The 24,943-nt window shown below is 32.7% G+C and overlaps 1 protein-coding gene across 1 annotated transcript in view; it reads left to right on the top strand.

Moving 5' to 3' along the window:
• LOC146996258 (ubiquitin-conjugating enzyme E2 W) overlaps positions 1–24,943 on the top strand; it is a 49,878-nt gene that overhangs the window by 9,712 nt on the left and 15,223 nt on the right. The gene's annotated exons all lie outside the window — the stretch shown is intronic.

Here is a 24,943-nt window from a genome sequence, read left to right as displayed (position 1 = left end):
CATATTGGCGACTGATCACTAGATCTAACCAGTCGTTACTGCAGTAATTGCGAGTTAAGTTTTTGTGTGTGACAATGGCTATAAATGCCAGAAACAGAAGTGACAAATTTGGTGATGTGTTATCGACTGTTTTAAGGTTTTTTAAGTTTAATAAAATACTGAAGAAACATTAAATGATTGGAAAATAATACATTTTAATATGTAATAAAATAATGAAAAATGATTTTGAAAAACACAACTAGCCCTGCGTATAGTACTCTTATACGAATGATTAATAATCCATTTTTTCAGTCACACTTGAGACAGTTATATTTCTTTAAAAAAAAAGTAAAAGCAACTGCACATCAGTGGTTTGAAAATTCAGTGGTAATCCAAGTTTCGAATACAGTCAAAAGTCTTTAATCCGGACTCGTCAGGCAATTCCGGATTATCGGTTTTTCTGGATTATAGATCATCAGCTTAAATCTGGTAAGATGGCATGCAGAAATTATAAAATGAAAAATATGAAACCATAATTTATGAAATAAAGAGCAATTATTATCCATAGGGTATCAAAATTTACAAAAAAAAAAAAGCTTAATATTTATTTGTTTACTTTAGTAAACATTTCTTTCAACGCACGCATGCGTAAAGCATGCATTACGCATAGTCGAAATTAGAAAATTGCAACCAGAAAACTATTTGATGTGTATTTGTGATATTTATAATGATGAGGAATTTGATTTAAATCATATCAAAGACGGAGTACATCGAGATGAAATACTACATTTAGTAAGGAATTATAAGCCGAATAAAATAAAAACATCTGCCCTGAAGATAAGGATAGTGCTGACAGATCAACTTCCAGTTCATTGCGCGCCGCGACGTCCCCTCCCCGCAGAGCAGCGTGAAATTGATAAACAGATTTCGGAATGGTTAGAGAAACAAAGGATATGCCTTTATCCATTTTTTGCAGCAATTCCACTTTTTGTTTGATGGACATCGAAACATGCTTTTGTTTTGTAGATCCTTTAGCAGCTCCAGAATCGGAAATTCTTTTTGACATAATCGAAAGTTCAAGCTTACTTTTATAAAATTGCTCTAACAGTCTGCAAAAAATAATAAGCCGGATCCAATTAGAAGATTAAGGAACAATGTAATCTGCAACATTAACTGAAATAGATAATTAGATAATTTTAGCTTAGCTTATATAATCCGTTATACATTATATGTGCATGCGTAAAAGTATTATGCGCAAATGTATTATGCGTTTACGCATGCGCAGAAAGATTGAAGCTTTGAGGTTTGGATTATAGATCATTCCGGATTATGGACGTCCGGATTAAAGACTTTTGACTGTATATGGTGGTTCAGCAAAACATATCACATCAAATATGAATAAATCAATAATCACCAATCAATAAAATATAAATTGATTTAATGGAGTATAATAATATCACAATCTCAAAATCTCACATCATCACTGTGTAATACCTTCCATCAACTGAACACACTCATTGGCGCTCTCAGTGCCCTCTAGCGTTATGCACTTATTTATTACTCTTCTAACTCGATCTTGACCAGGCGGTATCCAATATAACTGTCTTATTAAGGCTAATGTAGTCTGTCAGAATGCAAGGATTTTCTATGATAACATTCAATAACTAAATTTGTGAAAGGATGAGCTTTTGGCAAGAGTATATGATGTTTCTGAAATTCAGAAAACTTAGAATACTCCAGTCTTCCTCCTACACTCAGTACCTCATTTTTTTCAAGAAATACGTTCAGAGATGATATTTTACTATTTTTTTGGAATAGACTGTCCATTTTTCAAGCACTTTATTTCCTTTTGAAATTCAATTGACTGTACGAGTTTTACTAAAACTTCAGTAGCATGTCTTAATTCAGAAGCACATATGAAGTCTGTTTTTAATTCTGGGTTCACTTTACAGTTATTTATAAATCTCAAACATAAAGCAGTTATCCTAATTAATTTACTGAATGAAGAGTATCTTGTAATCAAATCGTCTTCAGTTTGGCTGTTTTCAACAGTTGCATTTACAATAACTGACTTCTTAAACTCTAACTTATCGACATCTATTTCAGTTTCTTCCATTGGTTCTAAGGAGGATGGCCATGCTGTATTATTCATTGTCAACCAACAGGGTCCGTGCCACCAGAGGTGATTATTCTTGAGCTTGCTTAAGGATAAACCCCTAGAAATCAAATCAGTGGGATTATTCTTTCCTATACAATGATGCCATTCTTCTGGATTGCTGTTATTTTTGTATTTCTTTTATTCTATTCTTCACGAACACCTTATGTCTATTTGTATCACCTTTGATCTAGTAATAAGCTATTGAGTAACTGGAAAACTTAGCGCAGTTACGATTTTATTGCTCAATCTTGAAGACAAAAGTGCACCCATGAGTTCCAATCTGGGAATTGAAAGGGTTTTTAATTCAGCTACCTTGCCCTTTGATGCTACAAACCTAGAAATGATATTTCTACCCTTTAATTCTATGCGTAAGTACGCAACAGTACCATAAGCTTTCTTAGATGTATCTGAAAAACAGTGTAATTGAATTGTGATTTCATGACTGGGCAAAGAATTTTGAAAATAATGTCGGAGAATAACTATTTTCTTTACATCTTGGATCTCATCGCACCATTTATTCCCAGAAATTTCTAACTGTTTGGGCAATTTTTCATCCCAGTCTAATCCTAAACACTAAATTTCTTGCATCAAGTACTTAGCTCTAATAGTATATGGTCGAATAAAACGTAATGGATCGAAAAGTCGACCTACCGCTTGTAGTAAATGTCTTTTTGTTATAGTTCTTTTTAAAAGAAATGTTTCCAGATTTCTGGTATCGAAATAAAATGTGTCAGTTTGTTCATCCGAACCAATCCCAATACTTTTGAAGCTATCAGTTTTGTATCTCAAGACTCTTCACCCTGATCTACATTGAAGTTTAAATTCTTTAATTCTTTACTTAGCTCATGAGAATTAGTTCTCCACTTTCGAAAGTCCATGCGTGCCTCTCTTAGAATGTCTACACTTTCTTCACAAGTCTTTAGAGCCTGTTGAACAGTGACTTGCCCACAAATTAAATCGTCGATATACAATGATTCATTGAGATGTTTAAAAGTTAGAGCAAATATATCTATGTACCTTTTCAAGTGATGTTTGATTGTGGCTGCAAGGAGGAACAGGCTAGATCTCACCCCAATTAACACCCTTGTCATCCGAAAAATTTCCAATTTCCTGTTTTCATCATCAGTTCCTGGATCTTCTTCCCAGAAGAATCTGGTGTAGTTTCGTTCACTTTCATCTATTTCAATCTGGAGAAAGGCCATCTTAATATCTGCAACAAATGCTATCGGATTCGTTCTAAATCTGATCAAAAGAAGAAATAGGTTAGGCATAAAATTATGTCCTGTGTATAAGCAATCATTCAAAGATAATTGACTTTTTGCATGCGCCGAAGCATCAAACACAATGCGTAATTTGCTTGTAGTCTTATCCGTACATATTACAGCTCAATGAGGTAGATAAAATATATTTTGGTGTAAATTTACTTCATCAACTGGGACAGGTTCAATAATATTCTCCGAAAGATAGTTCTTTAGAACAGTGTTATATTCACAAAATAAGGAAGTGTCATTTTTAAAAGATGATTTTAATCTCAAAAATCTTTTCATTGCTATCTGCTTGTTATTTTCTAATAATGTCTTCATATTTGGTTTCCAGGGCAATTTCACTTTGTATGGCTTATTTTGATATGTAATTCCAGATTCAAATTCACTCATTATATCTTTCACAGTGGGTTCTATGTCAGCTACTTCAGCCTCGATACCCAAACTCTGTAAATCCCAAAATTCCTTGAGTTGATCGGAAATATTGGATTCGTTATGGTAAATAACGCTCATTGCAAATGTTTCAATTTAAGTTCGTGTTTCGGCCTTGCAAACACCACAGAAATGTTGTTTCAACTGCAACGAGGGTTTTGCTTAGGCATGTAATTCGACCAGTGACAATATCATAATAGTAATCTGCACCTATTAGTATTGATATTTCTTTATTGTTAAATTGATAACAGTCCGCTAGTTGTACATTTTTTAAACGTCTAAATTGTTTCTCAATATTTTTATCGTGAGTCAGTAAATGTGTGCCTGAAATATGTTCTGTCTCCAGTGCTTCAATTTCTATGCATAAATTTGCATCATCTCTATTCTTTAAGTTTAACTACATTAACTGATTTTGTTTCTGTTTCCTTAGCACCAAATGTGCAAATGGGAAAGGCTTTCCTTTCTAACAACTGGAAAGTTAAACCCTTTGGAAATAGCTGATAAAACAAATTAGTGGTGGGAACCATTGTCCAGGAAAATTCTAACAATTTCCTGCTGTTTTCCACTATCAATTAAGGTTGAACATGTTTGTAACATAGTACAGTCAAAAGTCGTTAATTTGAACACCGATAATCCGGACCTCAAAGCTACAAACTTTCTGCGCATGCGTCGTATTGACGCATAGGCATTTACGCGTGTGCGTAAGACCTTTACGGCTGCGAATATGCGTGTGTATAACAGACGGTATACACACACATATTCACGGTGTTAATGTATAACAGACAGTATAAGCTAAGCTAAAATTATCTAATTCAGTTAATGTTGCAGATTGCATTGTTCCTTAATCTTCGAAATGGATCCGGCTTATTATTTTTTGCAGACTGTTAGAGCAATTTTATAAAAGTAAGCTTGAACTTTCGATTATGTCAAAAAGAATTTCCGATTCTGGAGCTGCTAAAGGATCTACAAAACAAAAGCATGTTTCGATGTCCATCAAACAAAAAGTGGAATTGCTGCAAAAAATGGATAAAGGCATATCCTTTGTTTCTCTAACCATTCCGAAATCTGTTTATCAATTTCACGCTGCTCTGCGGGGAGGGGACGTCGCAGCGCGCAATGAACTGGAAGTTGATCTGTCAGCACTATCCTTATCTTCAGGGCAGATGTTTTTATTTTATTCGGCTTATAATTCCTTACTAAATGTAGTATTTCATCTCGATGTACTCCGTCTTTGATATGATTTAAATCAAATTCCTCATCATTATAAATATCACAAATACACATCAAATAGTTTTCTGGTTGCAATTTTCTAATTTCGACTATGCGTAATGCATGCTTTACGCATGCGTGCATTGAAAGAAATGTTTACTAAAGTAAACAAATAAATATTAAGCTTTTTTTTTTTTTTTTTTGTAAATTTTGATACCTTATGGATAATAATTGCTCTTTATTTCATAAATTACGGTTTCATATTTTTCATTTTATAATTTCTGCATGCCATCTTACCAGATTTAAACTGATGACCTATAATCCAGAAAAACCGATAATTCGGAATCGCCGAAGTCCCGACGAGTCCGGATTAAAGACTTTTGACCTTCCTAATACAGGGTTGCCACTCAAGCAGGAGAATGAAATTCCCTGACCTTTCCAGGTATGTTTCGAGAAAATTCCAGTCTATCCACGTGATATACGTTGGCTGTGCTAAGAGGTAAATTAATTATGGTATTACTTGTACTGTGTAGCAAATTCACTTAATTATTCAATAAATCCCAGAGGACATTTATTCTTAATTATTCTTGATACACTTTGTTTGATAATTTTGTTTACTTTTCCGCTTAAAAAACTTAATAAAATTTAAGATATATACATTGGATAACCAACTGTAAGTTTTATTTAATTATTACTCATGATCATCCCCAGTTCAACACGAGGCTAATCTGGTTCTTATAAATCACAACACAATGCTAAAAGTTAGGTTAGATTTTAGGTAAATTTAATTTGTGTGAGGTGTATTCTTAAAAGGCACCTTAACACTTGAAAACACAAATATAATTATAATAGGAGCAGTTTTCTCCACTGAAGATTGAGATTAGAATCTGCCCAATCTGGAATAAAATAAGGCTTTTTTTGCAGACATTCTGCAGCTAAATGAAAGAAAGAAATCTATTTAATGATATTTTTTACTAAATTGAGGTATTTTATATTTATTTCGCAGTATACATAAGGAAAAAATATGTGCATTAAATTTCGTGATGTCATCATACTGCTAGAATTAATTTCAGGATTATGCCAGAGAAAATTTCCTGAAATTTGGAAATATTATTTACTAATGATAAATAAATTTAGAGGGAAGAAGCAACATTAAATGATATGAATAACATAAAAATAAAGATAGTTACTTAAAAATTTAATTAGAATAATCAACGATATTTTAGCGAATATAGTTATATTACTTGGTTATCCTAGATGATTGATTACTATTTTTTTATTTTACTGCAAAATGACAAGGTATTTATTAAAAAGAAAAAAAAGATTTTGCGGTAAAATCCTAGTATATGATACGGCCTTCGCATGATTTTGAAAATTGTCATCAAGAACAAAATGACCCGTTTACTGCTTGCTCATCATCATGTCGCCAAATCCCACTGTACCATACATGGAGATTATTCTCACCAAAGAACGTCTTTTTAAAAAGCGGAGGGAAAATTTGCCAAGGGGTTTGACGACGGAATGGCCAGAATTTCCCTTTTCGCGATGTGTACAGGAAATTGAGAAACACGTGTTAAGAAGAAACGTTCTTTGACAAAAAAGAAAACTACGAAAATCTGTTTTTAAATTATTGTGAAAAATCCAAGAAGAAACGTTTTATCAAAGAACGTTTTTTCTTGGATTTTTCGCAATCATTTTAAAAACGGATTTTCGTAGATTTCCCCCCTCCTCAAAATAACTAATCCATGAATTAATTTACTTGCGCCAAAAAATATTTTCTTTTCCTTTAAAGACATTTTAAACGATATTCATTTTATGAACTCTTGATAACGTGACTTTCGAACTTCGACACCGGTTTGGAGCTTTGGCGACAGATATATTGCGCATGCACAGCTGTTTCCCGCAATGATGGAACCAAGCCACGTCTGTTGCAGAGAGGTTTTCCTTCTTTATAATACATATTTTTTTAATTCTAACCTTCATGGTACCGTATACTAGGATTAAACCCATTTTGTTTTATACGAGAACAGGTACTTTCTTTAGTTCATGCACTGCACATGCGATTCTCGATGTTACTGGAAACCAAAAGTTGCAGGAAACTTGCTTTGCCTTTCTAAACAGACAATCAAATTGGAGCTGCGAAAATTAACTCTATACCAGCTGCCCGAATGACACTCACGTGATACACAATTCGCCAAAAAAGTGATCTCTTCTGACGTCGGCACAAAACTCTCCTTTTTTGGCGGGATCGTTGTATGAAATTTCCCTGACTTTTCCAGATTTTGACTAAAACATTTAAATTCCCTGACTTTTCCCTGAATTTTTTGGTCAATTTCCGAATTCCCTGACTTTTTCCGGTTTTCCAGGTAGCGTGGCAACCCTGCTAATAACATATATGTTTATTTTTTTTTAATATCTAAATGATAATTTAAAATGCATTATATTTACAAACTCTAGTTGATAATTTTATGAACATGTCGCATTACTGTGATTAATAAAAGATGTTTCTAATGTAGAATCATTTAGTATACAACTGCTGATACTTTATTTTATCCAATTTGTGTTTATAACCATTCATTATCTTAATTCTTTTTCACCATCATTTTATTTTAAACATTTTTTATTTTAAACCTTTGTTACAAAATAAAGACATTACATTTTTGTCTGACGCCAGGAATTCATGTGTGTGTGGGAAGGGAAAAGAATGCTCCCTCTTATGCGGAGGTCTTGAAGAGTTATGTCTAACAGAAGTAGAATACAGTCAAAAGTCGTTAATTCGGACACCCATGAGCCGGAATGATCTATAATCCGGACCTCATAGCAAAAAACTTTCTGCTCATGTGCATAGGCATTTACGCGTGCGCGTAAGACCTTTACGACTGTGCATTTGCTTGTGCGCAAGCGCATAATACGTTTTCGCGTGCGTGTTTAATGTATAACGGAAGGTATAAGCTAAAATTATCTACTTCAGTTAATGTTGATGATTGCGTTGTTCCTTAATCTTCGAATTGGATGCGGCTTATTATTTTTTGCAGACTGTTAGAGCAATTTTATAAAAGTAAGCTTGAACTTTCGATTATGTCAAAAAGAATTTCCGATTCTGGAGCTGCCAAAGGATCTACAAAACGAAAGTATGTTTCAATGTCCATCAAACAAAAAGTGGAATTGCTGCAAAAAATGGATAAAGATATGAAGTAAGTGACAGAGAGGTTAGTGAAAACGAAAAAATTTCGTTTGACAAGTTAGTCAGTATTTTCGGCACAGCAATTACGGGACTTGAACAGCGGAACTTGTAACTGAACAAGAAATTATGTCTGTTTATAGAATTAAAGAGAAAGTATTATCACATAAAACGAAGCAACTTAAACAACTTACATTGAAAGAAATATTTAATAAAGTAAACAAATAAATATTAAACTTTTTTTTTGTAAATTTTGATATCCTTTAGATCATAATTGTTCTTTATTACATAAATTATGGTTTCATATTTTTAATTTTAGAATTTCTTCATGCCATCTTACTAGATTTAAACTGATGATCTATAATCCGGAAGAGCCGAAGTCCCGACGAGTCCGGATTAATGACTTTTGACTGTATTTATTTTTTATTTTCTCTTACGTTTAAAGTAAGTGCACTCGCTGATTCCATAATTTATAATTATTTATTGGAAAGGATCTCTCGCGGCTTTGAATTTCTTTATTAATGAATTGCAAAAGAGTTTTTAAGTCAAATTCTTTGTCGCCTTGAATGCGATTAAATTTTGAAACGAATTCTGAAGTAATTAATTTCATTAAAATTGGTGTCAATAGATTTGAATATGATTCACCTGTAATTCTTAAAGAATCTAAGCTTCTGATCTGCATTTCCGCATTATCATATAAATTTCATAAACTTATAACATCGTTAGGATTTTTAACCAGAGTTAAATTCGGCAAAATACTCAAATGAGTGTTAATCAAAATGTTTTTTTTCCGAACCTTTCTTTCAATAAATCAAGTGCTTTATCATAATTTTCATCACTTAAAGCAAATCCAGTAATACATGCTGCCGCGATACCACTGACATAGGATTTCAAATAATTAAATTTGTCAACTTTGCTTAATTTAGGATTATTATAAACAGAGCTTTCAAATATATTGTAAAAGTGTAACTAACCAGAATAATTATCATAATATTTACTGAAATGTAGTTTAGGCAATTTTATATTTATATTTTCAGTTTCATTATTAATCAACTGAATGTTTTGTGAAACTGTATCAACTTGGATAGAATCAGAATTCATTTTCTTTATTTTAGCATGAAGTTTCGATTTCCAAAAAATTATTTTTTCTTTTGATTTCTTCTGAATCTTCTATATCTTCAGATATTGTCTCGGTGCTCAAAAGATTTTCAATTTCATTATTTAAAGAATTTTAAGTCAGTTTCTTTTCTGACTAATTGTTCCAAAAATGCTTCTAACTGATCAACTGTTTCGTTTTCATTGTTGATAGCAACTTCTATTTTGTTAATTAATTTCGTCAACATCGAACGCACGGAAGTGCGTTTCTTTTTCAACTTTGACAGATTTTCAGCCATGTTTAATTTCTATAAAGGTAATAATTCAGTTTCAATAATTATATAAAGATTCTCTTCCTGGTTTTCTAATGGCCGATGTACACAAAATGCGCATCAGTGGTTTGAAAATTCAGTGGTAATCCAAGTTTCGAATATATGGTGAGTTAGCAGAACGTAATATCACATTAAATATGAATAAATCAAAAATCTATAATCACCAATCAATAAAATATAAATTGATTTAATGGAGTATAATAATATCACAATCTTACATCATCACTGCGTCACACCTTCCATCAACTGAACACACTCAATGACGCTCTCAGCGCCCTCTAGCATTACACGGGTCTTACCAGCAACATAAAATTCAAGATGTACACAGGGAATTTAAAAGTGAATCGATGAAAAGCTATGCATTTATACAAAATACTCTGGATCTTTCAGCATGCCTAATCTGCTATTAATCATTATTATTAAAAATTATCAAATATTGTCAAATATTGAGCATAATTTTTTTTAACAAAACATAAATTTCTTGCTAAAAAATATCCTCTTTGAGAGGAAGGAAAGGAAGGTGAGATTACGTCATAGAATTAAAAATCGACATCATTATTTAGCAGCTGGATGAACTCTTTTACTAATATTACCGCAGCCGGTTTTGCTGGAAAACCCTTCACTGATGAAGAATATGTTAAAAAGTGCATTTTAAATATGGCTGATCACCTTCAAGATTTTAAAAATAAGAATGACAATGAAGAAAAGTAATGGTCACTCCATTGTCAGCAAAGACCACAAGAGAACTGTTCAGGCGGAGAAAAATGTAACAAGTCAACAAACTGAAGACTTGAAAGTATTGTCTGCATTTTCTATTGCATGTGATGAGTCATGATGTAAAAGATGTAGCATAAGTTACACTAGTAGTGTGGTATGTGTCCGAACCAGGTCTTCATGAAGACTTACTAGCACCACCGCCCCTTAAGGATCAAACTCTCGGTGAAGATACAGGTACTGCTATTCTGAAATACTTGAGGACAAATGAAATCAACCTAAATAAATTGGTTTCCATTGCTACAGATGAAGCACCAAGTATGATGAGTAAAATCAGAGGCTTTGTTTCACTCTTCAAAGAAAAGTGCATGTATGACATGCTTTTGTTTTACTGCATGAGTCATCAGGAATCACTTTGTGCACAGACGTTTCCAAAAGATAATGTATTTATGATGGATTTAGTCACAACTCGGATAATGGCAAAAAAACTTTCTCGCACATAGTTTTCTGGGTTATTAGAGGAAGTAAATAACCATCTGATCTTTTGTAAAACAATTTGCGTTGCTGTCCACAGTCTCAATACTGAAACATTTTGCTTCATTCCTTGAACATTTCGAGACATTCCTGCCTTAAAAAGGAATTGAGTATCCTGAGTTAAGTAATGATGAATGGCTATAAAATTTTTATTTTTCCATTATTATGACATTGCATATAAACAACTTGAATAAAAATCTACAAGCGAGAGGTAATATTTCACACACTCTTTTAGAAGCTATACTTTTGTTTGAACAACAATTAACATTATTTATTCGACATGGAGAAGGACACTTACTACATTTTGAATCTTTAACAGATTACAGAAACAATTCAGGTTGTAATATTAACAGTGCATTTTTTGTCACAGCTATTGTAAAAAATACAAGAGTCTTTTAAGACTCGTTTTAAAGATTTTAGATCTGAAAAGCCTACTCTGTCATTTTTAACAAAGCTGCTAGTGACAAAGGTGCGAGATTTGAATTTTACACCATTTCCAACCATTGATAGAGCTGAGTTACAGTTGTTAGATTTGAAAAACAAAGATCTATGGACAGAAAAGTTCATAAATTTGCACTCATAACTAGAAAACTTAACTAGAGAGTAAAGGAAATTGACTGCCAGATACCAGTGAATGGATCTTTCAAAATGTAGAGAGAAGGAAGAAATTACATTTGAAACTTGGAACTGTCTTCGTGATTTTTATGACCAAGTGAAAACATATGCATTTGACATCTTGACAATTTTTGGATCTACATACTTCTGTGAAAAATTATTTTCAGATATGATCATTATTAGAAACAAATTAAGAAATATGCTTAACGACGAAAGTCTCGAAATTTGCACGAAGTTAAAAACTTCTGAATATTTATCAAAGTTGGAATAACTTTGTGCCTCTACTCAATCCCAGCAATCTCGCTGATATTGCATATTTTTGTTTCTATGATTTTTTAAGTAATTTTTATTTTAAGCAAAGCTTTATAATCTATTGAAATTGCATTTATTTTAATTAGTTATAAAAAAAGTTTATCCATTTTTTTTCATTATGTTGGATTGTATGTTTTGTTACTACGTAAAATAAAATGTTTGGTTTCGCAATAAATACATGTTTCACAGCAGAACATTTAATTTATATTTTAAATTATACTAAAAATGTAATTTAAAAATGAGTTACATTTTGAAAGTAGATTCATATTAATAAGTTATGTATGGGTTGATGGTATAAATTTATGCTGCTATATTTCTAGGCTGTATTTTTAAGGGTAGCAATTGTGGTGCATATGGACAATTGTATATCAAAATGTAATTAGCAATTGAGTATTCTGTAATGTTGAATTTTATTTTTATGACAAATGACCCCCCTTAAGTATCGAATGCAAGCAGAAAATGGGTTTCATTTTTCACATTTTGTATATGAAAGATTCTTAGACTGGTAAATTTATAACTCAGTGACACTAGTATTCATGTTCTGTAACACTATATAAATCAGATATAGGTTGCGCTGCTGATTTCATGATAAGTGAGCATAGAGTTATTTTTATATGGAAGTTTATTAATTCTTATTGTCCTTGGACTATGTGGCATTCATTACTGTAGTTTATCTACCTTTCCCACATATTGGAGGCATGTCACATGTGTCATGCCTCCAACATGTGGGAAATCACTGTGTATTTTCTTCTTAATTTTTCTCATTATTTCATTGAATGATCCTTTTATTCTCTTCATTATTTCTTGAAAGTTTTGCAAAGATCCTTATGGACTATATTATTTAATGGTTCTTTATGAAATGTGTTAATCATCTGGAAAGCATAGAGAGTTTTTTAGTAATAGTGTATTATGTGATCTACCACTTTTAGTGATTTGCTTCCACATTATCTAACAGAAGCATGGGGAAGATCCATTAATAAAAGTGATGAGTATTTTTCGGCATGCTGTGCGGCATTTGGAATGCATGTGGCTGAATGACTCATAAAAATGACCGTTTTAAGGGCTCCCTTCTTTATCTTGCTGTTTTCTGAAGTTGGAAAAAATTTTAATTCATGGAATTAAAATCTTAATATGTTAACTATTAAACTGATTAATGGAATCATTTTCATTTGTGTAGTGTTAAGTATTTGTTTTTATATTCAAGAATAATGCTTTAGTGTCCTTTTCTAAGAAAAAAATAACTACATAGAAGAGATAAATCGAACACTACATACATCATTACCAGTTTTTTTTGGTACTGCACCCTTGCAGAAAATTGACCAAAAAGCAAAGCAGTATGTCACCAAAATAGTTAAGTGTAACTATTTTGGTGACATGATGTTACTAAAAGGTACAGTACAAAGTCCGTAATCTGGACTCTTTGGGACTTTGGCGATTCCGGATATCGGGATTCCTTTATACTAATACCAGTATTGCTTTTGCTAGTCCCATGTCAGCCGAAATAGAATCAGATCATAGTAGTCAGATCTTCTTATGAATTACACCAAAGGCTCATTGTCGAAAGAAGGATAATGCCCACAATGCCGAGCGAAAATTAGGTTTGTGTGAATGATGAAAAATAAGTGCAGGTTTCTTGTGTCACCCCCCCCCCCCAAAAAAAAAAGTCGCAGTAGATTTTAAAAAAAAAGTATATTCGTACCATCAATCGAAGGTAGGAAAAAGCAAGGCCCGAACCCACAATACAAGCCTCTAGTAAAAGCTGAATTTTTTTATTTGAGCGTGTTACTTCTGCGCTAAGGTACCTTGTGGGCAAGCATCGTTTTTCACGCTTCACCTTCAGGAAACTGAAGAAGCATCTGAGCTACTCTGAAACTAGCCATAATATTTTCTGTATTTTTTTAAAAATACCAATTCCATTACACCACCACTGGTGATGCTTGAATCCAAAATCTTTAACTCAAGAAGCCAACGTTTTAGCAACTAGGCAACAAGAGCTAACCTAAACTGATGTAGATATATTTTAAGAAAAATTCAGAATCTGGGATTTCAAAATCCATCCCTATTTTTTTGCAACAATCTATTGCTTTACATTATTCTGTAAAAATTATCAACCACGTATCATTTATGGTTGATTATTAAGGTTTATTACTATTAATGAACTTCAGAATTTTCCTTTAAATAATTTATAAAGCTATTTATTCTATTAGTGTATGCATTTTTTTTTATTAATCTGAAATTTTACTAAGATTAGACCATTTGGCTTTTTTTTTATCAAGAAGAATTTTTGAAAGTGCAATCATTTAAAAACCATGGTATGAACTGGACGTTTGAAACAAGATGCGTGAAACTGACATGTCAAGCATAAAAAAGTTGAACGTAAGTCAACTCGCGCAGTCTCTGGCCATCCGACAAATGTCGCCTCTGTCTTCTGATTGGTTAACGCTTTACGCACGAACGCAGCTTTACATACTAACGCAACTACCTTAGTAGAAGTTGCTAAATTTTCAGAATGTGCCAATGTTTGGCAACCATGTGCGTAACTATTTTTCTGGAAATCATGCTCATAACAAACCTTCAGTCAAACAATGCTACCATTTATGTTTGTATTTTTCATTTTATTCCAAATTTAAATGGTATTTTATAAATAAATCGCTCTTTTTTTTTTTTTTTTTTTTTTTTTTTTTTTGCCGTAAACTTAGTTTTAAAATATAAGCTTGTGTAATTTGAGCAATGGAAGAAACTGTAGTGAAATTTCTGCAAGAATACAGAATTTTGCTGGAAATTTTCTAAAGGGAGTAATGGTGAAATACATTTCCTGGATAGCTGCTGTTACCAAACGTTTTAGCACAAAGCTGAGTCTGTGCAATTCTCTGATTTTTTTTAAGCGAAAACAGAACGTCATGTACTTCAGGAGAATAATTACACAAAACAGTTACAGAAATATTTGAAGAAGTGTGTTGTTTTTAAGTGTTTTTGCAAGTACTTTATTTTTTAATCCATCATGCTTTATTTAATTATTCAAATTTGTGTTTTAAATTGCTAAAGTGTGGTTTCTTTTTGTATGCTGATAATGTTTACTGACTTGCGATAAATATCGATGGTTTGGGAATCTTTTTTTAAAAAAGGTGCGAAAACCACCAACTTGCACCCAATAAGTAGCTTTCACCTTTTCATCTGTAAAAAAATCACCAAATTGCACCAAGGTAGTTGCGTTAATACATAAGTACTCCTGGGAGCAGTAGCATTCTCATAATTCAGGTTATTAAAATATTTCATATTTTTAATTGTATAATTTCTGCATGCCATCCTATCAGATTTAAATTGATGATCCATAATCGAGAAAAATCTGGAATCCGGAATCGCCGAAGTCCCGACGAGTCCAGATTACAGACTTTTTACTGTATTGTATAGTTTATTTTTACATTCGTGCGTCATAAACTTGGTGAAATTATAGCTAAGATCTAAAATCACCAAATGTGGTTGGGGTCTGCTATAACAAGGAAGTAGTGTGTTCCGATTTTATGGATATGCAGTGAAGTCCGAATGATGCATAAGGTTTACTTGGGTTATTTTATTCTTCTTGTTTGTTAACACTTTTTTAATAGTCTAAGGCAGGAGCTGAATATGTGGTGCATGTTGGCACTAAGATAGCAGAACACTTCATTTAAGTGTAGTTATGCACACACTTCTTGACAAGAATATTGCATTATTTAAATATACATGTGTTGCACAGTATTTGGAACTTCATCCATAAATATTCCTTTAATAAAACAAAAGACATTTTAAAATTATGTTCATACCTTTGCTTGAAAGCATCATAGACCATTATAAATCACAATTCATTGTTTTCACTTGAATACTTTTCAGATTGCACAAACTGATTTACACTTAACTGAAGCACACAATTTATTCCTCTCGCATTTGTTCATACTTCACCGTGTAACAGTAGGAGCTTTGTAAAATAAATACAAATAAAAAAAATCAGACTTCATATACAGTACAAAGTCCGCAATCCGGACTCATCGGGACTTTCCGGATTATAGATCATCAATTTAAATCTGGTAAGATGGCATGCAGAAATTATACAATTAAAAATATGAAACCATAATTTATGAAATAAAGAGCAATTATAATCTAAAGGGTATCAAAATTTACACACACACACACACAAAAAAAAGAGCTCAATATTTATTTGTTTACTTTATTAAACATTTTTTTCAATGTAAGTTGTTTAAGTTGCTTCATTTTTTTGTGCTAATACTTTCTCTTTAATTCTTTCTTCTATAAAAAGTCTCTCTCTATAAACAGTATCTCTTCTCTTTACGCGCATGAGTAGCGGACCCGCGCATTAAGCGCACATGCATAAACATATTATGCACGTGCGTAAACTTTATGCATTAACATGCGCATAAAGTTTGTAGCTTTAAGGTCCGGATTATGGACATACGGATTAAAGAATACATACTGTGTATATATATATATAATTTAAAGTAAAGTAGAAAGAACAAACGATAAAAGACGGTTAAACAACGATAAAACAACGATCAAACGATAAAAACGATAAAATGTGGTCAAAAATTTTGCGCATTGTGCTGCAAAATTAAAGAAATTAAAAGATAAATTCTAGTACGAATGCTAAAAAGCTGCTTAAATACTGTGGTTCCGTGAACACTTTAACATAAGCAAAATAAGTTGCAATGAAATGTGTTAAAGGAGAAAAATATAACATTTGATTATTTACATGTAAAAATCAACAATAATAGTAAGCTATATGCTAAACTAATTAAGGTATATATTTAAAACATAGTAAAAGTATTAACTAAGTAATCGAGTTAAAAATAAATTAAGAAGCAGTAAATGGTCGATTAGCCCAATTCGAAGTTCACTATGGCACGTCGGGGGAAAATTTTTAATGAATTTCGAACTAAGCTAACTCCATCACATGTTTCGCCAAAATTTTGGATATTAGAACAGCAAACATTCATAATTGTAATGAAAAATTTTAGTAAAAGTTCCTATTTTATTCTTGTGATTTTTAAGATTGTAAGAATTGTACAATTAAACTTGTGACAAAGCTTGAATCTTAATTGCATCTAGATAATGACTAAATGAATCAATTTTCGACTGCTTAAAAACATCTGACCATGTACAATGTACTATTTTCTATCTGCATTATCCGCAGTCACAGCAATTATATATAGTTATATATAAACTTGTCATATTGGGAATTTACATTTCGAGTAAGCAGAGTATGCAAAGGTATGGGTAACATTGCTTTTGTAGTGGTTGGTACTAAGAAAATAATTTCATTTTATCTGATTATTGTGTGGCAGCAACTTATTTTATTGCACAAAAACAGTTTTGCAGTCTTCTTGCATAGCTAGCAACAGTTATGAACAACATGCTATAGCAATATTTATTCATAAACATTTTCACATTAGCAAAACAAATTGTTAGAATATGATAATCTGCATAAATTTACTTTTTTTGAAATAATTATAGATTAATTATTATATTTATTTTTATTATTGTAACCATGATGCCCATGAGTTTGTTAGCTTTTGATCCAAGGCTTTGAAATGCAAAAAAGTGCTAAATTCAATTATGAAATGATATAAATGCTTAAAAGTTTTATCACTTGTATTGAAACTTGTCCTAGTTACAGTACAGTAGATAAATTAATTACAAATGCATTGATAAAAATTTCTAATTTATGCACTTAAATATGCTTTTTAATATAGTATTGATAACAGTGGCTTAACACAGAAGATGCTTAAACTGTATGATAAAAAATTTAAAATGCATTGATAAAAATTTTTAATTCATGCATTTAAATATGCTTTTTAATATACTGTTGATGACAAGCTGTAAGATGCGTATACTGTATTTAATAAATTTCCCCCCCCTTTAAAGCTATATTTACTGAATTGTTTTTCTTTTCATTTCAAAATGTATTCTAAAATATTTTTTCCCTGTAATGCGGGCACTTAGCTGACTTAGGCTAGGCTACTACTAAGGCCAGAAGTGGTAGCCATTTTATTGTGTAGGCACCTAATTCAAAGCCACCGTTACCTTCTATGAAGGGATGGACAGTTTACAACCATGCCTTCTCTAGAATTCGAACCCGGACCCTTTGGTAACGCAGTAGGCTTCCCTAACCACTATACCGTCTGGGCATCCCATATTCTAAAATATATACATATATATATTGACATACATATTTGTTATACTTGTTTTGTTTGGTTTTTAATTTGTCTGCTATGCAGACAGGCTGTGATGTAATTGCTAAAAATGTAGTATTTTGTTTATAATTAGATTCAGTTAAAGTAATAAAACTTACATAGATTTTTGCATAAAATAACTCTTTAGCACACTGCGTACTTTTTTTTTTTATCAAAATAGGTTAAAAAATTGCATATTTTTTTTATTACATATTTCAAATCTACATATATTTTAGAGTTAAAATATACAAAAATTTTTTGTAAAAGAATTTTTTTTAATATAGAATTAGATCATAGAAAAAGGTTGTCAGAATACTAAAATTGAAAAATAATTATATAAAAGGAAAATTTTGAAAATTAATATTGGTTAAATTATGATTTATTTTATAAAATAAAAAGGTAAAACATATATATTATATATATCATATATATCAATTTTTTTCAATCAATCAAAACATATACAGTACAAAGTCCATAATCCGGACTCGTCAGGACTTCGGCAATTTCAGATTAAGGGTTTTTCCGGATTATAGATCATCAATTTAGATCTGGTAAGATAGCGAAACCGTAATTTATGAAATAAAGAGCAATTATGATCTAAAGGGTATCAAAATTTACAAAAAAAAGCTTAATGTTTATTTGTTGACTTTATTAAACATTTCTTTCAATGTAAGTTGTTTAAGTTGCTTGGTTTTTTTTGTTAATATTTTCTCTTTAATTCTATAAACAAACATAATTTCTTGTTCAGTTCCACTGTTCAAGTCCTGCAATTGCTGTGTCGAAAATACCGCTAACTTGCCAATCGAAATTTTTTCGTTTTCAGTAACCTCTCAGTCACTTTCTTCACTATCGGAAGCGGTATATCAAAACATGCTTTCGCTTTGTGATCCTTTGGCAGATCCAGAATTGGAAAGTTTTTTTGACATAATCGAAAGTTCAAGCTTAATTTTTATGAGATTGCTCTAACAGTCTGCAAAAAATAATAAGCCAGATACAATTAGAAGATTAAGGAACAGCACAATCTGCAAAATTAACTGAAATGCCCTAAAATCAGTAAAGATAATTTTCGCCTAGCTTATACCGTACGTTGTACATAAAATGTGCATGCGTAAACGCATTATGCGCATGCATAAAGCATACCAAAAAAAGTTTGTGTCTTTGAGGTCTGTATTATGGATCATTCTGGATAATGGACATCCGGATTATGGACTTTGTACTGTATATGAATTTTGCACCACTGTCGAACGTTTTCAATAGAAATTGAATTTTCAGATTCATCACTATCTGCAGAGGATTCCGAGAAATTCTCATCAGTTTTGCTATAACTATCTTCAATATACAGTAAACTCTCGCTACAACGATACCCGATACAACAATAACTCCCTCTACTACGATAATGTTTTGTGGTCCCAGTGATTTTGCATATAAACTAATGTTAATCTCCCCTCAATATTGCTATATTCTCTAGAACGATAAACCTCTGTAAAACGATTTTTTCAATCTAAATTTCAGTATTATTTTCTCCCTTTATAATAATATTTTGATTTTCAAATACTTTTTTTTTTTTTTTTTGTTTTGTTTTGTTAATTTTTCCGTCTATTAAGACTCATTGTGGATATTCAACTTATCCCTGAATAAATAGCTATTGTTCAGATTTCAAAACAGATGAAGACCACCCTTTTGGGAATTGGAGTGGGTGAGGGGGGTGAAGTGTAAATGTATGCCTAGTCTCATTTCCCAGTAAGCTTTGGAATTCTGATAAGGTTTAAGGACATCTAGACCTGTCTGGTCACCTTGTCACAGAACAAGTGCCCTTTGTTAGAGGAACAGGGGGAGACGGAGGCGGGATGTTGTTAAGTGACGTACTGAAAAGTGAGTTCAAAGGTTGTTTTATAGTCTTTAACGATTTTGAGTTCTACGCGAAACATTTGGTTTAAACTTTTCTTTCTTTCACGCGATATTGTTCCCTAAGATCGCAGGGTGAAAGCAACCATCTTTTCGAGATAAACTGAACGTTATCAATGATATTGATGAGGAAATGAAGCAGATTGATGCGGCTAAGAAACATGGATTATCGCAATCGACAGTTGCAACGTTCCTAAAGAAGAGAAAGCAAATCGAAGATGCTGTAACTTCAAATGAAATTAACCCAGAGCGAAAACGACTGAAAGTTGCGACAAATGAAAACATTGATGCTTCTGTTTTAAAATGGTTTCAAGAGATGAGAGCAACAAATGTCCCAATAAATGAACCTTTATTATGTGCAAAAGCACGGAAATTTGCAGCAATGCTAGGGAACGAAACTTTCAAAGCTAGCAATGGTTGGTTAATGTGTTTTCGAGATCGTCATGGAATAACTTTCCAAGAAGTTCACGGAGAGAAAAAGTCAGCCCCGATAAACGACGCAAATGAATGGCGGCAAAACAAGATGAAAGAAATCTTAGAAAAGTATGCTCCAGAAGACATTTATAATGCAGATGAAGCTGGGCTGTTTTTCCACCTCCTACCCGATCGAACATTGGCATTCAAGGGTGAAAAGTGTTATGGAGGGAAGAAATCAAAGCAGAGACTGACTGTTCTTCTGTGTACAAATAGCACAGGAACGCATAGAATACAACCGCTCGTCATTGGTAAATCATTGAAGCCAAGGTGCTTTAAGAACGTGAAAAGTCTTCCCGTGGAGTATAAAGCAAATAAGAAGGCTTGGATGACATCTAAATTTTTTTCCGAATGGTTACAGAAGTTGACAATGAAATGAAGAAGAGAAAGAAAAAAAATCGTTTTGTTGATAGATAACTGCGGTGCTCACACGTCATTTCCAAAGCTACAAAATATCGAAATCGCTTTTTTCCCTGCCAATTGCACTTCAATTTTACAGCCTCTTGATATGGGCATAATTAAGTGCTTCAAAGGATATTACAGAAAACGGTTGGTGGACTCCATACTTGTAAACTTTGAAAATAAAGTAGAAGACCCTTTCAAAGCTGTAAATGTCAAGGAAGCGTGTGACAATATTGCTGGAAGTTGGTGGGAAGTAACAGAAAAAACCATTCGGAATTGCTGGAAAAAGGCCGGTCTTTGTGTTATGGAAGATAAGAAATCTGATAATGATGAAAATTCCATAGACAATGATCTCTCAGATGATCAAGAATGTGTTTTGCACATCAAAAAATCCGTATCCCAACTTGAGGAAACAAGCGGTAAAAAGTTTGGAATTGTATAGAAGACTATTTAACAGCAGATGGTTTTCGCAGGAGTTACTGATGAAGATATTCTCTCTGAAATTACTGATGAGATAGGAAACAATGATGAAGATGATGATGATATTGATGATGATGATAATACAGGTCCATCGCAGTCCTTATTGTCATCCCAGGAAGCTCTTCAATCTGTGAATTCTCTACGGACATTTTTTTCAAGCCTTCCGTCGACAAATGAAGAACATTTTCGTGCTCTAGACTCAATGCATACAGTATTGATGAACTTAACAGTTAAAAAAATCAATAAACAAACAAAAATATTGGATTATTTTCAATAAAAAGTGTTTTCAGGTATGTGAATATTTCTGTGCTTATTTTCTGAATTTATCTTATTTATTTATTTTTTTAATATTTAAACCACTATTATTAGTATTTTACAAATTAATTTCTTCTAAATATAGACTTAAAAGTAGTATGTTATGCACCTTAAACTAATAATAATAATAAAAAAAAACTCTTATTAAATGCTCAAAATATGTGGGTTGTTCCTCGATATAACAATATGCTTCTCTACAACAATATATTTATTTGGTCTCTAAAATATTGTTGTAACAAGGTTTCACTGTACTTGAAATCAGAGTCAGAACTACTATCAGTGTCGGAAATATTGTCAGGAACATAGGTTATATCACTCGCAAAATGCTTCCTGCCAGACATCTTTGAGCTTTGAAAAGCGCGCACAAAATGCTACATTACATATTCTTATATATTTGGCAGAAATGTGGACAACTAACGACATCTGTTAGCCCACATCTAAATAAACAATTAAACATCGCAGAAAAGCTGAAAGGAAACATTGAACGGGGAAAGAGAGGCTGCACAGTTAAATAGATGGCAAAAATTCATACCAGCGGCAATCCCGTGTTGCGCAAATTTTGCTACTTTTATGTTGTGTTGAAAATATGACCTATTGTAACCGTTTTTCTGCATCATCTCACCTCCTTGAAATAGTTCTAACTTTTACATAAGGTTTAGTTCTTATTCTAAAGGGATATAGCAATTACTTCTACTTTGTTTTTCACTGCCACTGTTTGTATTAAGAACGGACTGTTCCAGCCTCATTAAGATGCAAAAACGAAACTTGATGTTACGTCATCTGGAAAGCCGAGTCGTGCCGATAGCTGATTAGTTGCTGTGAGATGACGTCATGTCTCCTTCAGGTATAAGTATCTCACATCGCTCTTCTGGTTCCTGTTTCATTGCTCTTTGGTGTGCCATTACAGTGCCCATTGGAAGATGATATTGCGATGTGTGCCATCCAGCGATAAGTACCGTGGTTCCAGTCTATGATGATTTTTCCTGGATTCTGCAAAGTGGCTACAATGTGAGCAACTGCCTTGGGCGGCATCCTGTTTCCAAAGTTAAGCAATGTCAAATTCCAAACTGTGATTTCCGTTGAGCAACTGCCATGGGCGGCATCTTCAATACAAGTGTTTTTCCAGGACTAGTGGCGATGTTTTCCAAGCTGTGATTTCTCGTGTGTAACAACAGTGAGCGGCTTTTGCCAGTTCAAGTGCACTCAAGGTTTAGTTTAAGTTTTCAAGTGCCTTTTTGGTCAAAAAGCTTGGACCTATTTATAGTGAAGTGAAATTCATATTACCACGTAGTTTTTGTTCTGTTATGTGTTTTTCGCGTATTGAATGCCAGTATTCAAAGATCAAGTAATATATTTGCTGTATCATTAATAGTGTAATATTCTTTAAAGAAAAAACCCTTGGGGTTAATGAATAGTCAACTAAATGTAATTTTTGATAATGTTACACTCTTTAAGTTTCTGGTGTTTATTAAATTTATTTATTGTATTTTTTATTTCTATATATATTGTTAATAAATTAGTTAAGTTTAAAACTTTTGTCTTCTATATCTGCAAAATATATAATCTTAGGGAGCTTCTATTGCTTGTTGCCCGTGGAAATCACGGGATGCGCAGCAAGAGAGTTAATATCATAATGAGAACTTTTTAAAGAATGTGTATACAGTACTATAATCTGTATTCCATAGATAAATGAAAGTTAGATGCTTTACCAGATTTCATGTTGCAGAGGAACATTTCAGGAGGTGTAAATCAATTCATCCTTTCTTTAAATGTATAGAAAAGGGTAATGTTGTTTACAGAGTTGCCAACTCCCGATTTAGGCAGGAGACTCCCGATTTTTGACCGCTCTCCCGCCAATCTGATTTACAATATCTTTCTCCCGACTTTTTCTTATTCTTAAAATTTCTCATGATTTTTACTGAACTTGTCTTAATACTTCGTTATATGAACAACAAGGAAGTGATTTTGGACGTCTGAAAGCAACTGAATTTTCTCTAGATTATATCTGAAACAAAACCTTGTGAATCAGATGAGAATTTCTGCTTTGTGAGTGAGAGCGTACGTATCCAGAAACATCGTTCTCCAGTTCTCCAATGGGCATCAAGCTCCACTGCGTGTCATCTGGCATATATTAGCCAATGAGCATAAAGCAAGCTCAAGGCTGTTATTTGGAAGTTCTTTAGTTATTTTGTTCATCTTGTCTTGAGTAGTGTGAGTACACATGCCTTCGGGAAAGAGTTTTAGAAATTATCATGTTTTGTTATGTCTGCGAGAAAGGTGATATACTCCTGTACGTTTCAAAAATCGTACACAGTTGACTTACCTTCCATTATTTCCTCAAGGAAATGTAATAAATTTGCGATGTGTACTGTCTGTCGTTGCGATTTTTCAATTTCGCAGGGTAGAAGGGCGGATTTTCTCAAACATGTGCGTACACAAAAACACAAGGACAACATGAGTTGTTTTGAAAAAAACTGAAAAATTAATTTTTCTTCGGAAACCAAGGGCCTAAAAGTTATTATTGCAGAAAGTCTGTTCTCTGCCTTTTTACTGGAGTACAACCTGCCACTGAGTGCATCGGATCACGCCGCAGCTTTATTTAGAAAAATGTTTCCCAATAGTGAAATCGCTAAGAAATACTCAAGTGCAAGGATCAAAACAGGTGCAATTGTTAAAGAAATGGGTTTGAAAAATAAACCTTCAGTTATTGATTACATTAAAACAGCTTCGTTCTACCTCTCTACGGATGGAAGCAATAATACCGATTCAAAACTGTATCCAATTGTTATTTCTTTTTTAATCCATGGTCTTCAGAAATTAAGTGCAGTTTATTTTCTGTCCCTACTTTAGGAGGACATTCGACAGGCTTTAATATAGAACAGCTAATTATTAAAACTTTAAAAGAAAATGCAGTCCCTCTTGATAATTGCTTAGCACTTGGTGCTGATAATGCACCAGTAATGGTAGGCTTGAAGTCTGGTGTTGCACGCCTCTTAAGAAAGGAAAATTCAGATTTGCAAATTTTGAGGTGCACCTGTCAACTCTTAAATTTAGCAGCTGAAAAAGGGACAGCTTCTTTACTAATAAATGTGGATGAACACATTGTTGATAGATATTGTTATCTTGAAAGGAGTTCTAAAAGGAAGAAAAAATTGAAATAGTTCCAACAGCTGCATAATACTGAAATGAGAAAAATTTTGAAACGTGTGTGCACGCTGGCTGTCTTTAAAGAAATGCTTTGGAGAATGCAAAAGTAGTGGAAGAACTTTCAGAAGAGAAAAATAAGTTTTATCTTTATGTTAGAAGTTACTTTTGACGAGTAT

This window comes from Stegodyphus dumicola, chromosome 7, assembly GCF_044657685.1.
Source record: "Stegodyphus dumicola isolate Sdum_Otavi_A_Nest chromosome 7, ASM4465768v1".
In the NCBI taxonomy this organism is placed as follows: domain Eukaryota; kingdom Metazoa; phylum Arthropoda; class Arachnida; order Araneae; family Eresidae; genus Stegodyphus; species Stegodyphus dumicola.
Note: the sequence above shows the minus strand (reverse complement) of the source record. Positions and strands in the feature narration are given on the sequence as shown.